General features: G+C 41.2%; 1 protein-coding gene across 3 annotated transcripts in view; it reads right to left on the bottom strand.

Moving 5' to 3' along the window:
• LOC131677903 (carbonic anhydrase-related protein 10) overlaps nucleotides 1–12,789 on the bottom strand; it is a 319,983-nt gene that overhangs the window by 216,408 nt on the left and 90,786 nt on the right. Inside the window, exon 2 of one of the 3 annotated variants that reach the window (XM_058958004.1) lies at nucleotides 4,239–4,369. The exons of the other annotated variants lie outside the window; for them this stretch is intronic. The gene's annotated coding sequence lies outside the window, so the exon portion shown is untranslated. The remainder of the gene's footprint in view (nucleotides 1–4,238; nucleotides 4,370–12,789) is intronic. 3 annotated transcript variants of the gene reach the window in all.

The following is a 12,789-nucleotide window of genomic DNA, read 5'->3' as shown; positions in this document are numbered from 1 at the left end:
TTTGATCGATTCGGTTGTCACAATTCTACGAGCAAATGCCCAAGAATCAGAACTGCCTGAAAAGAACTCAGGGGCAGTCGTCAGTGATGGCTCCGTACAACCTGGAAAGTGTGTGTGTGTCAAAAAGACAGTTGAGTACTACATCTTCGTCAGACGAGTATTCACCATTAGCAGTTCTAATGGAACTGACATGAAAGTCTTTCGATTTCGAAAGTAACTTATTTAATCTACTAGTCTCGTTGAGACTTGAGACATTTATACAGAGGCTTTTCCAACCACTTCGCTCAGAGGATCGAAGGGCATTTCTGTATGCTTTGCGAGCCAACTTAAATGCCTCCGACCCGTCCCTGCGTCTGCGATTCCAAGCTCTCCTACATAACTTTTTGAGTCGAACAAGTTCGGTATTCCACCAAGGTGTTCCTCTAGAAGCACGCATAACTCGAAGCGAACAAGCCTCTTGGTATGCTGCTACTATGAGTGAGCTTGTTTTATCAACGACCTCATCCAAATCACTTGGAGATTCAATCGTCGGAAGATACCCATGAAACCTAGTCGCCAAGCCCTCTTCGTAGAGGTCCCAGTTCGTAGATTTGGGATTACGATAGGTGACGATATCTAGCGAGACGTTTAAATGATCAAAGACGATGTACTTATGATCAGAAAACGACGGTTCGAGCTCGTTTGGTACGAGCCAGTTTGTCAACTCATGCGTAATACTGTCAGAGTAGAGAGTTACATCTAACACCTCTTCTCTGCCAGCTCGTGCAAAAGTTGGGCGGTTTCCTGCATTAAGAATGTGCAGATTTGTACAACTTAAGTATTCCATCAATTCGGTGCCTCTCAAATTGAAAACAGAGCTGCCCCAAATTATGTGGTGGGAATTTGCATCACTGCCGATTATGAGAGGAAACCCATTTCTTCCACAGTATGATACAACCCTTTTGAAATCATCAGAAGGTTGGTTCATTATGCGGCAAATATGCCGAACAATAGACGTATTTCTTGTTTATGTTGTCAACAGTCATATTTACCATGACAGTACAAATATCACGAGTTGTGAGGTCCGATATAAGACAAGCGTCAATTGCACTATTCGCAAGTATACATGCACAAGGCATTTCACGTGGATTTGTCATGCCATTTTTGTTGAAAGCTACGAAGACGGGGTTAAGTAGCTTTCCAACATAGAAGTTTCCTTTATGGAAATACGGTTCTTGAACCAAAGCTATGGAAGCTTTCCCTTCCTGCACAAGGCGAGATAGATTCATAGTTGCTGTACGTTTATTCTGAAGATTAATTTGTGCTACTCTAACCATATTCGATTACAGCACTACACATTTCATCATCAGCACTTGTTGTACAGCAACTAGAAGATACCAAACACGTTGGCTTATAATCGCATATAGCGAACCCCGAAATGAGTATTAGGGACATGAACACCATTTGAATCCCACGATTTGCAAACCACGAACGTCCACTGTGTCAGAGATTCGCATAACATAGCAAGGGTAAGACCCACGACACTCCGTGCGCGACTGGCATATTTTAGTCCTGCCAGCCATTCAGTCCTCGGCACGGAGTAACACCTTGACTTGAGGACTCCTGTTTTCAGTCGCCTCCTACGACATGAGAACAGGAACGCAGTGGATCAATTCTTGGTTGACATACTTCAACCCGCCGGATGCCGGTTTTGTCCGGAGAAAGAAAATAGAGTTATCAACCTCCTAGTGGACCACAGCCAGTTACTGGGGAGTTCGCCCGGCTCTTCTCAGGCTCCGTTCGCCATTGAGAATACTTTAAACCCCCTCAACAATTTTACCCATAGCACGGGTCGCATGACACTATGGAATTGGGGTTCCCTGTTTGGTGTTACCACCGGAACAGGTAGTCCATAGTGTAATTCTTAGCCGGTTGAAACAACCACTACCGACACTACACGGCTTATCTAGGCTGTTCGGAGAAAGAAGCTGACATTGATGGACAGCTCCCATAGATGGCCGAACAGCCGGCTTTTATGGGCCCTTGTCATGTTTAGTGTTTCTCATACTCTGCACCTACGCGCTGGCGTGGCCCACAGATGGGTCAACGTTGATTGCCTTTTGCTGTGGGCCGTGTTTGCAAACATTGATCAACGACTTGATGGCTGTGTTTGTGGAAGCGGCTCGCAATGGGGGTCATTGTGTGTCGATTAATCGGTCGACTTCATCATGGTGCACAGGTTTATTAATAGAGGTGTAGGAGTAGAAGCCTTTTGGTTGTTGCGTTGTAATATTTGTAGTTTTTAGTATAAGTGTACAATTGTTAACCCTCCAAAGGGCAAGGGGTCTCAGAGGCCCAGCTTGTTACAGTTATCTAGTTTTAGTGGACTTGTAATTTGGAACACAAACGATCGAGCATGTACGGGCTTTCGATTCTATCACTGATAAAACTACAAAAATAGGCTTTATATTTCATTGGGTCACATAACCGGTTCCTCTTGAAGTCACAATTTTAGTTTGCTTTTTCGAGGGTTAAGTGATAGCCGTATGTCTATCTGTGTATGTGTTTGTCTGAGTTTTTGTGACAGCTGCACTAGGGAATGAATACAGAACTGACGAACGTTCGTTGGTCACTTATAGCCATTGTTCAATTCACCTTAAATTACATTCAGACTAATACTCACTAACACAATCAATTATCAATATTCTCTCACAATTTCTCTCATTCAAAAAGTACAAGCGCTCGTGGCCCTCGCGATAACACAAACCTGGCCACAAACGCGAACATGCAATTGCAATCATCCACACATGCTTCCGCCCGCGATCTCGACAACATTAAAGCACGCCGGCAATTAAGTGAACTGTTTAGCACCTATAAATTTATAAACGTGGTTTCAAGCTTCAACCCACGCTCGCGCGATCGTGAATCGGTCACTTCTGAAGTTGCCTCATGCCTTCAGTTGGACCAATAAAAAAATGACACTCATATTCGCTAGATAACATTGGCGACATTACTGGGAACTTTAGTGATATGGGAGCATCATTCAAGAACACACACGTCATACGATTATAAGATCGAATTTATCCACGCGAAGTCACATACACGCTAGCAGACGCGACAAATACGTTAACATACAAACGCTTGAGCTTCGTCCACACGCAAATACTCCCGCGATATCGGAAACATGAAAACACCCCGGTGATTAAGCGAACGTTTTAGTACTTATAAACTCATAACGCGATCTCAAGTGCGGACGTACAAACACACCAATCAAAAAAATTATGCTCATATCCACTAAACTACGCGTCCCATGGCGACATAACCGGAAACCCTTGTGATATGGTGAATCTAACTCTCTTCTAGCGTTCAGCACATGAACATACAAACGATTAGGACATTCGCGATCATCCACGCACACGAAAGTCCGCTTTTTTGCAAACATGAGAGCCCCCCAATGATTAAGAAAATATGTGAGCAAAGTTACGTACGCGCTACAAACACGTTAACATACAAACGCTCGGACCATCGCGATTATCCACGCACACCTACGCTCGCGATCTCACAATCAGTATAGCACACCGACGATTGAGCGAACATTTTAGCACTTATAAACTTACAAACGCGGTCTCAAGAGTGATACAACAAACGGCCGTGTTCGCGCGATCAGGTATCGATTACGTCCGAAAATCCCTACTCTCGGCCTTAGAAGCCTAAGTCCATGCCGTCAGTTTGACCAATAAAAATGACGCTCACATCTACTACGTATGGTGACATGACCGAGAACTTTAGTGATATGGAAGAACTGCTGATATCAGCACGAATGTTCGGTATAAAAGACCGGAATACAAAAGCCACCATAATTAGGCGGAGCACAACTTCTTGTTTCTGCGACTCACTCATTTTGACAGATCACCATGGTAAGCATTTCCTTTTGTTTTTCAAACAAGGGACACAAAATAAATGTAACTGTTTTTCTCCTTCGCTTCTCGGTGATTCAGGTATAAGTAGAAAGCACACTGAGTAACATGACTGTGGTTGCAAATAGCTTATATAGAGCTTAAATAGATCTTCAACATTTCCTCATCAGTTTGTTCAAACACAATGAAATACATATTTGTAAAGAGTTGCCGAAATACAGGTCTTTTCTTCAATTTCTATTAAAAAAGCATTAGATCTGATACTTGTGTAACACAGAATTTAGATCTGCGTGGTGGGGTTGAGAATATCGAAATTTGTTCCACATATTTATATATATATACCTTGTTTAGATCAGCGTTGAAGGTGCCCCAAAAATATTTTAGATCAGGCTTGACAATTAACTTGAGCTTGTGCGACCAAATCCAAAATTAGGAAACAATCCAACGTGAATTGCGAATCACAGTGAAGTTCCCTAAAAATAAAAAAAATCAAGTAAGCATTTCATAACTGTTGTCAGCAGAAATTTCTAACTGACTAGTTATTTTTAACGTTTATATATTATATAATACTAGTCTGATTACCGGACGGATTGCTGTTAAACACCCCAGTTAACTTTTACTGTACCTAATGCACCAACGAATAACCAATCTACTGATTACGTACTTGACATTACCCACCAGTACTTTTAAACAAAATGGAGTTATCCCCAAACGTTGCTCCTCATTAATCCGACAAGTGAACAGAAACAAAACATTTTCTGCCGGACCAGTGTGCAGTAAGTGCACATGCCCATTGAGCAACATACGCACATGTTTCACGGTGTTTTTCCAATTTAAATGTTTCCCCGGAGTGCGGGACCCTATGGCCGCACCAGAAACAGATAGCACCACTGAGATAGCAGGCACCCGCCAGAATGGGAGAGCAGAACTTGTAACATTTTCATTTGTAATTGAACCCGAGTTAATAATGGTAAGTTTTTCACAGAATTTCCCACCCACAACACAACTCTGCCACCCACCCACCTGTTTTCTGCTCACGACGGCCGGCTACAAAATGAAGCTATTGTTGGTGGTCTGCATGGACGACAACCGAAAATAGCTGTGGGGAGATCACACGTGTGAAATACCGGAGGTGGCGGTGGTGAACTAACTTCAGCGGACGAACCATGAACGTAATAGTTGAAGTGTACTTAGAACTACTTTGCCAGTAGTGCAGATAAAATCAGGCTCATTGGAAGTTTTGTTGTTTCCATTCCGAATGGTTTAAAGTGAGTGTTTTCAAACATGCAGCTCGCACACTTCAACATATGCTGGGCACTGAGCGTTTCGACTGATACGAGAAGTGAAAGGGCAAATAGTAATACAAATGAAGTTACTGGGTTTAAGTTGTCTAGATGCAGAAGCCGGAAACCTTGAACTCATACTTTTCCTGGTTCGCCAATAAGCTCGGTGTAATGATTTTAGTTCGAATTTTCGTTTCTACCGTAACATCAATCCAGTAGATATTAGGAATCAACGCCAAGCGAGCTATGATGGATTTCTGAACTATGATTGAACTAATGATTGCGGAAATTAATCTACAATTTTGATGCAGAACTTTAAAGCCGATAGCAAACTGAAGTGGGAAGCGAACCATCTGCGAATGCGGTTGACCACTTTGCATGGTGTTTTTCCATTTCGCCGATACGCTTTACTTCGATTTTACTATGACAGGATTACGCGTTGTACCCGCACACTTCATAGACACAGATTGGACGAATTCTCCTCGCCTACCGCAACTGCATTGATTTCTTCGTAAGTATGTCATTGGCCCAAGATAGGTCACAGCTTGTATGGAACTTTAATCAATGCAACATGACTTAGGGTAAAGTGCCTATTTCCACCTTACTAAGCGGGGTGCCTGACTAATTCATTAATTTCTTGGCCTACAATCAATGAAATGTCTAAAAATTGACATCAACAGCTTTGCTTCGTTGTTAAGAGCCAATATAATAGCAAAAATGTGCTGAAAACAGTGAAATTCTCATGTTTCAGCCCAACAGAAATTCGAATCGAGAGCCGCAATTGTTGCGCTACCATTTGATTCAATGCGTTGAACAAAGATGGCAGACACTGCTCTAACCAACGGCTTCAAATGGGTCGGGTGGCAATAGAAACATGGCGAAAATGGGCTCATCACCCTACCTAAAATTATTTATTTCCAACAGTTCGTCATATCGCAGGGTTTAAACTCATAAGAGAATAACTGAATAAATCTTCGTAGACTATGCATTTGAATAATAAAATAAGGTTGTTGTCTATTTGGGTGCGAACAATTTCTCAGCATTTGAAGGGTATTCCATATAGTCCATAAACAACTTCTACAGATTTCACTATCGGTGTCGCATACCAAAACAAAAAGGTGTTAATTTTCTTGACAAACATTCTCCTTCTTTAACATAGAAGTAACCCCCCCCCCTTTAATATAGAAGAACCAGCTGGTAGCAGTTGGAACAATCGATTTTTCTGTCGAGCGGACATTAATTCGTTACCAATAATACCAATTTGACCAGCAGTGTGGACCTTGAAGCTTTATCAGAACCAACTTGAAACGACTGTTTGTAGTTTAGAAGCATTTCTTCGACCAAAAAGAAATTTCATCTCGAACATTTAATACCACCATTAGTATGTATGATTCGCTCCCAACAACGAGTGGCACGTGTTAAATTGGGTAGAGCTGCGAGCGTGGATGTTTCCTCTTATAATCGATAAATCTGATTCCGGTGTGGCACAGGCACAATACAGGAAAAGTTAGTATCTGTTATGATATGACTGTGATTGTACAGTAAATGGGTTTATTTGATTCGGTAAAAAAAAGTTGATTCAGGGAATGTAAATATATTCCGTAATTTTTCATAAAATAACGCCAAAATTAAATAATATTTTCATCAAATTTCATTGCACAATATTGAAAATTGAACGAGTGACACTAATTGTCCAGAGGTGTCTCGTCGAAAACTTGTTTCGCGGTGTACATCATATTTCAAAATCTCATGAACCAATTGTTTTGAAATTATGCGCAGCTCACATAATTCCCCAGGTTACTGCAAGATCTTTTATTTTTTGCTCGAGTTTTGAATCCCAAAGTTCGATTTTTGCTGAAAAAACAGTTAACATGTTTTTGTGAAAATAATACTTAAAATTTTCTGAAAAGCTCCTGTAGGTACCTGAACAATGATGTAAGGAGGAACTGTGCTAAATTTTAGAACGATTGGTCCAGGAGATTTTGAGTGATGGTGTAAACCGCATTTTTACGTGGTTAGGGATTCCAGGAGAAAGCGGTTGACCTGAAAATATGACCATCGCCAATTCGAACAAAATTTAGCATGAATCGGCTCATGAATCTCCATGATTTTTTTTTTTAATTACAATAGTTTGACACAAGAGCAATTTTTAAAAATGGAATAGAAACTTGCGTTAGTTTCACAAAAATGCCGTTTTTTTGCAGCAAAAATACCCAACAAAAAAGGGAATAATTTCGGCGCGAAAAAAATTACGCTGAGAAATATGTTGAGACATTTCAACCAAAAATATGTTAACAGATCATACACACAAAACCCATTTTTTTATTATTTTTTTGTTATTTGTCAATAAAAACCCTAAAAAAAGAAACATTTTAAATGTGATTGCATTCTGGAGAACTTGTCTGTAAGAAAGCTTTTCCAACACTAAATTTATACAAATTTTCAAAATTCGTGCAAATTTACAGTCATTTATTGTGAAATAAAATTTAAAAGGTTGTTCTAATGAGTTTAACCAAAATTGTTCAAAATGTAATAGTTTTTAAGATATTTGGAATTGAGTTTCAGCAAAAACAATTAATTCACTAAATTATACACTTTTTATAAACTTTTTATATTGTAACGACATATAATTAGCAAGGGACTGGAAGGTGAAGTATTTTTCAAATATTAAGAGCCATAGTACTCAAGGGAGAGCAAGGATTTGAAGTAAGAAAGTGTAGAAAAGCGTGGAGTAGGGTCAATGAACAAGCTTAGAGTTCCCCGGTTACTTAGCTTTTTGTCTTCTTTGTCGGCTCCGACAGCATAGGTCATTAAATTGACTTTACGCTTGTCCGGACATGCCGCAGACTCAGGTGATTCGCATTTAATGCCAAAAGATCCTGACTACTGCGCTGCAGAAGACAAAAAGCTAAGTAACCGGGAAACTCTAAGCTTGTTCATTGACCCTACTCCACGCTTTTCTACACTTTCTTACTTCAAATCCTTGCTCTCCCTTAAGTACTATGGCTCTTAATATTTGAAAAATACTTCACCTTCCAGTCCCTTGCTAATTATATGTCGTTACAATATAAAAAGGAAAAAGATTGACTCACTATAAGTCGTTAATAAAAAAGGAAAAAAAAACTTTTTATAAACTTTCTCCCCTAGAATCCCATCAACCATATTTCGTGCATCAATGCTAATGAACCTCTGACAGACAATAGCTTTAATATGGATATTGCATTACGCGTGGACAGTTGTGCATCGAGGAGATCGAGAGAGCTTATGGGACGTTTTTATGTTTTGTGTTTTTTCATACTCTGCACCAGCCCTAAGGAACGATTAAACACTAGCCTAGCCACTAGACTAACGGTTCGACGTAGATTGACTTTTGCTGTTGACCGTTCGACATTTTAATGGCAGTTTTGGTGGACACGGCTCGCAGTGTCATTGCATGTCGATTTATCGGTCGGTTTCGTCATCGTGCACAGGCTAGTTAAATAAATGTGAAAGTAGAAGCCTATCAGTGGTCGTTTTGTAATAATTGTAGTTTTTAGCAGTAGTGTACAATGGTTATGTTCTAGTCGTATGTCTATCTGTGTATGTATTCGTCTGAGTATTTGTGACAGCTGGGTTAGAGAATGGATGCAGAGCTGGCGTTTACGATAGAATAGTGGATAATCCTTCCGGTGTTCAATTTGTGCATTCATTCGGGAAGATCGGATTGGATAAATTAAGGTACAATTAATTTACCAACGCACGTGAATCATCGCTTGCCGGTCAGCACCCACTAACACAATTAATTCCATTTTCTCAATCTCCCCCATTCCAAACGTACAAACGATTATAGCCTTCGCGGTAACACAAATGTGGTCAAAAACGCGAACATGGAATTAAAATTATCCACACATACTTACGCCCGCGATCTCTCCAACATTAAAACACCCTGGTAATAAAGTGAGCGTTATTTACAAAACTGGTCTCAAACATTGGCCCACCGCATCAGGGTCACGGTTTGCGCTATCATTCTAGAACACACGTAAATATGTGAATAGCCACACGGTTATCGGTTATAAAATCGAATTTATCCACTAGAAGTTACTTACACACTCCGACCACAACTCGTATCGGCCGATTGCCATGCTGTCCTGTATTCGGAGGTTGTTCGAGAAAATGATCTTGTTTCTCCTCGACAATTGGGTTGAAGCAAATGGCTTACTGTCAGATACACAATTTGTCTTCCGCAAAGGCAAAGGGACGAACGATTGCTTGCGTTGCTCTCTACAGAAATCCAAATGGCCTATGTTAACAAAGAGCAGATAGCATCAGTCTTATTGGATATTAAGGGGGTTTTTGACTCAGTATCTATCAAAATTCTGTCAGAGAAGCTGCACCAGCACGGTCTTTCACCAATTTTAAATAACTTTTTGCTAAACCTGTTGTATGAAAAGCACATGCACTTTTCGCATGGTGATTTAACAACATCGCGATTTAGCTACATGGGTCTTCCACAGGGCTCATGTCTAAGTCCCCTGCTCTACAATTTTTACGTGAATGACATTGACGATTGTCTTGCCAATTCATGCACGCTAAGGCAACTTGCAGACGACGGGGTAGTCTCTGTTACAGGGCCCAAAGCTGCCGATTTGCAAGGACCATTACAAAATACCTTGGACAATTTGTCTGCCTGGGCTCTTCAGCTAGGTATCGAGTTCTCCACGGAGAAAACTGAGTTGGTTGTTTTTTCTAGGTAGCGTGAGCCGGCGCAACTCCAACTTCTATTAATGGGTGCAACGATCAATCAGGTTTTCACATTTAAATATCTCGGGGTCTGGTTCGACTCTAAAGGTACCAGAAATGCCAACAAAGGATCAATTTTCTCAGGACAATAACTGGAATATGGTGGGGTGCCCACCCAGGAGACCTGATCAGGTTATACCAAACAACGATATTGTCGGCGATGGAGTACGGGTGTTTCTGTTTCCGCTCCGCTGCGAACATACACTTCATCAAACTGGAGAGAATCCAGTATCGTTGCTTGCGCATTGCCTTGGGTTGCATCCATTCGACGCATACAATGAGTCTCGAAGTGCTGGCGGGCGTTCTTCCGCTAAAAAATCGATTTTGGGAACTCTCATACCGATTGCTCAACCGATGCGACATTCTGAACCCGTTGGTGATTGAAAACTTCGAGAGGATCGTCGAGCTTAATTCTCAAACCCGATTTATGTCCTTGTACTTCGACTACATGGCACAGAGCATTAATCCTTCTTCATATACTCCACCCTGTGTTCGTTTCTTAGATACTTCTGATTCTACTGTAATCTTCGACACATCCATGAAGGAAGAGATTCCCGGACCATATACGCCCGCAAGTGATCCCCAATATATTTTATAATAAATTCCGAGAAGTCGACTGTGACAAAATGTTCTACACTGACGGATCAAATCTCGATGGGTCCACTGGCTTCGGTATCTTCAACAGTACTATCACCGCTTCATTCAAGCTCAATGATCCCGCTTCAGTTTACGTCGCAGAGTTAGCTGCAATTCAGTACACCCTTGGGATCATCGACACTCTGCCCACAGATTACTACTTCATCATTTCGAACAGCCTCAGCTCTATCGAGGCTCTTCGTTCGATGAAGCCCAAAAACCAATTCCCATATTTCCTGGGGAAGATACGGGAGTCCTTGTGTACGTTACCTAAAAAATCTTATCAGATTACCTTTATTTGGGTCCCCTCTCATTGCTCTATCCCGGGCAATGAAAAGGCCGACTCATTAGCAAAGGTGGGCGCATTAAATGGTGACATATACGAAAAACCAATCTGCTTCAACGAATTTTTTAGTATTTGTCGTCAGAGGACACTCAACAGTTGGCAAACCTCGTGGAGCAATGGTGAACTTGGACGATGGCTACATTCCGTTATTTCAAAGGTATAAACGAAGCCTTGGTTCAGGGGAATGGATGTGGGTCGGGTTTTATACGTGTAATGTCCCGACTTATGTCCAACCACTACACCTTAGATGCGCATTTGCGGCGTATTGGGCTTGCGGAGAGTAGTCTGTGCGCTTGTGACGAGGGCTATCACGACATCGAGCACGTTGTCTGGGTATGCGCCGGGTATTTGCACGCCAGGTCTCAGTTAAAGGATTCCATTCGGGCCCGAGGTAGACCACCCAATGTCCCAGTCCGAGATATGCTGGCAAATAGTGATTTCCCATATATGTCCCTTATTTATACTTTCATAAAAACGATAAATATCCCAATTTAGTCCCTCTCTTTTTATTTCTCGTTTTTAGAAGTTTCCTCCTGCCGTGTGGAACCGATCAGCTCCAGACTGCCACTATGTAACCGCCGTTGCCCTTACCACTACGGAAACTGAAGCGAGAGCGACTCGAGGTCCGATGACTTTTGAAGGATTCCCCGCGGATCCGAAGAATACTATCCGCCAATCCGACCTACTAGACTGAGGCGCTAATTTGTTTCGCTGATCTCCCGTTTGTCCGAAAGTTGCAAATTTTGCTCTTCTCTCCCGGTCACCATCTACGCCTTCTCTCCCCTGTCCTTGATACAACTGCTTCTACACCGATTTTGGAAATAAACCCCCTTTAAATATTTTGACCAAGCATAAGTCTCCGATAAAAAATCAAATTTGTATTCCGTATTCCTAGTTTTAAGATAGTTGTAATTTTACCTCTTTGTCAATACTATTGTCCCCCATCTTGTAAATAGAATTGTATCCCTAGTTTTAAAACACCTGTGAAATTTAGTATTTGTTCCCCCAAACAAACGCCCACGCCATCGATCGCACAAACGCTCGAGCCCTTCGCGATGACACACACGATCGTGAAGTCATTCAGAATCACGGCCCGCTGCAATTGGCCTTAAGCAGTGTTTTAGTAGCTGACATTTCCCATCTGATCTGCAATCGTAGCGAGTGAATGACGCAGAACCCTTCCGAGAACCTAGCTCTACAGCTCCAGCAGAACAACTCTCGAAAAAAAAAAATTATCCACATTTTATAAGTTATTTGCGTTTTTCAGTCATGAACTAGTGACGATTTAATGTTTATCATTAGGGGGAAGTGGGCCAATTCGGACCGCTGGCCAATTAGAACCTCCAGCTATTTGTCAGCTATGGTTATATTATGAAAAACGTATATATAATTTTCATGGCTGTCAGGTGGCTCTCTTCTATCTCACAAAATTTTGCGGTTCTCAGTTTTCGTGTGCGTAGTCTATGCGAACCGTTTGCCTGAGCGTGGTGAACGACTGCGCTTCTTTACCGAATGGTGTACGGATTTTTTCCTCAGAGTTGTTCAGCTTACTCATAACCTATTTTTAGGTTATTTGATCCAGTTCTTATTTTTTATTGTATATTTACTACAAAGTTTTATGTATCAAAGAGAACTTTCCATTTCACAATTCGAAATTTAGTGAAAAGTAAACAGGAATAACTTAGGTTAAAATGGGAATAAATTTCTATTGCAAAAAATCGAATTGGAACAGGGTTGGGGTAATTTTGACCTTTAATGCACTTTTGCGCAGAACCGTTTATACACAATACAGTAAAAGATCGGAAAAAGCCTCCTTAATCCTTAATGATAATGTGCGCAATCAGCTTTC

This window comes from Topomyia yanbarensis, chromosome 1, assembly GCF_030247195.1.
Source record: "Topomyia yanbarensis strain Yona2022 chromosome 1, ASM3024719v1, whole genome shotgun sequence".
In the NCBI taxonomy this organism is placed as follows: domain Eukaryota; kingdom Metazoa; phylum Arthropoda; class Insecta; order Diptera; family Culicidae; genus Topomyia; species Topomyia yanbarensis.
The sequence above is the reverse complement of the archived record's forward strand: the minus strand, read 5'-3'. Positions and strand labels throughout refer to the sequence as shown.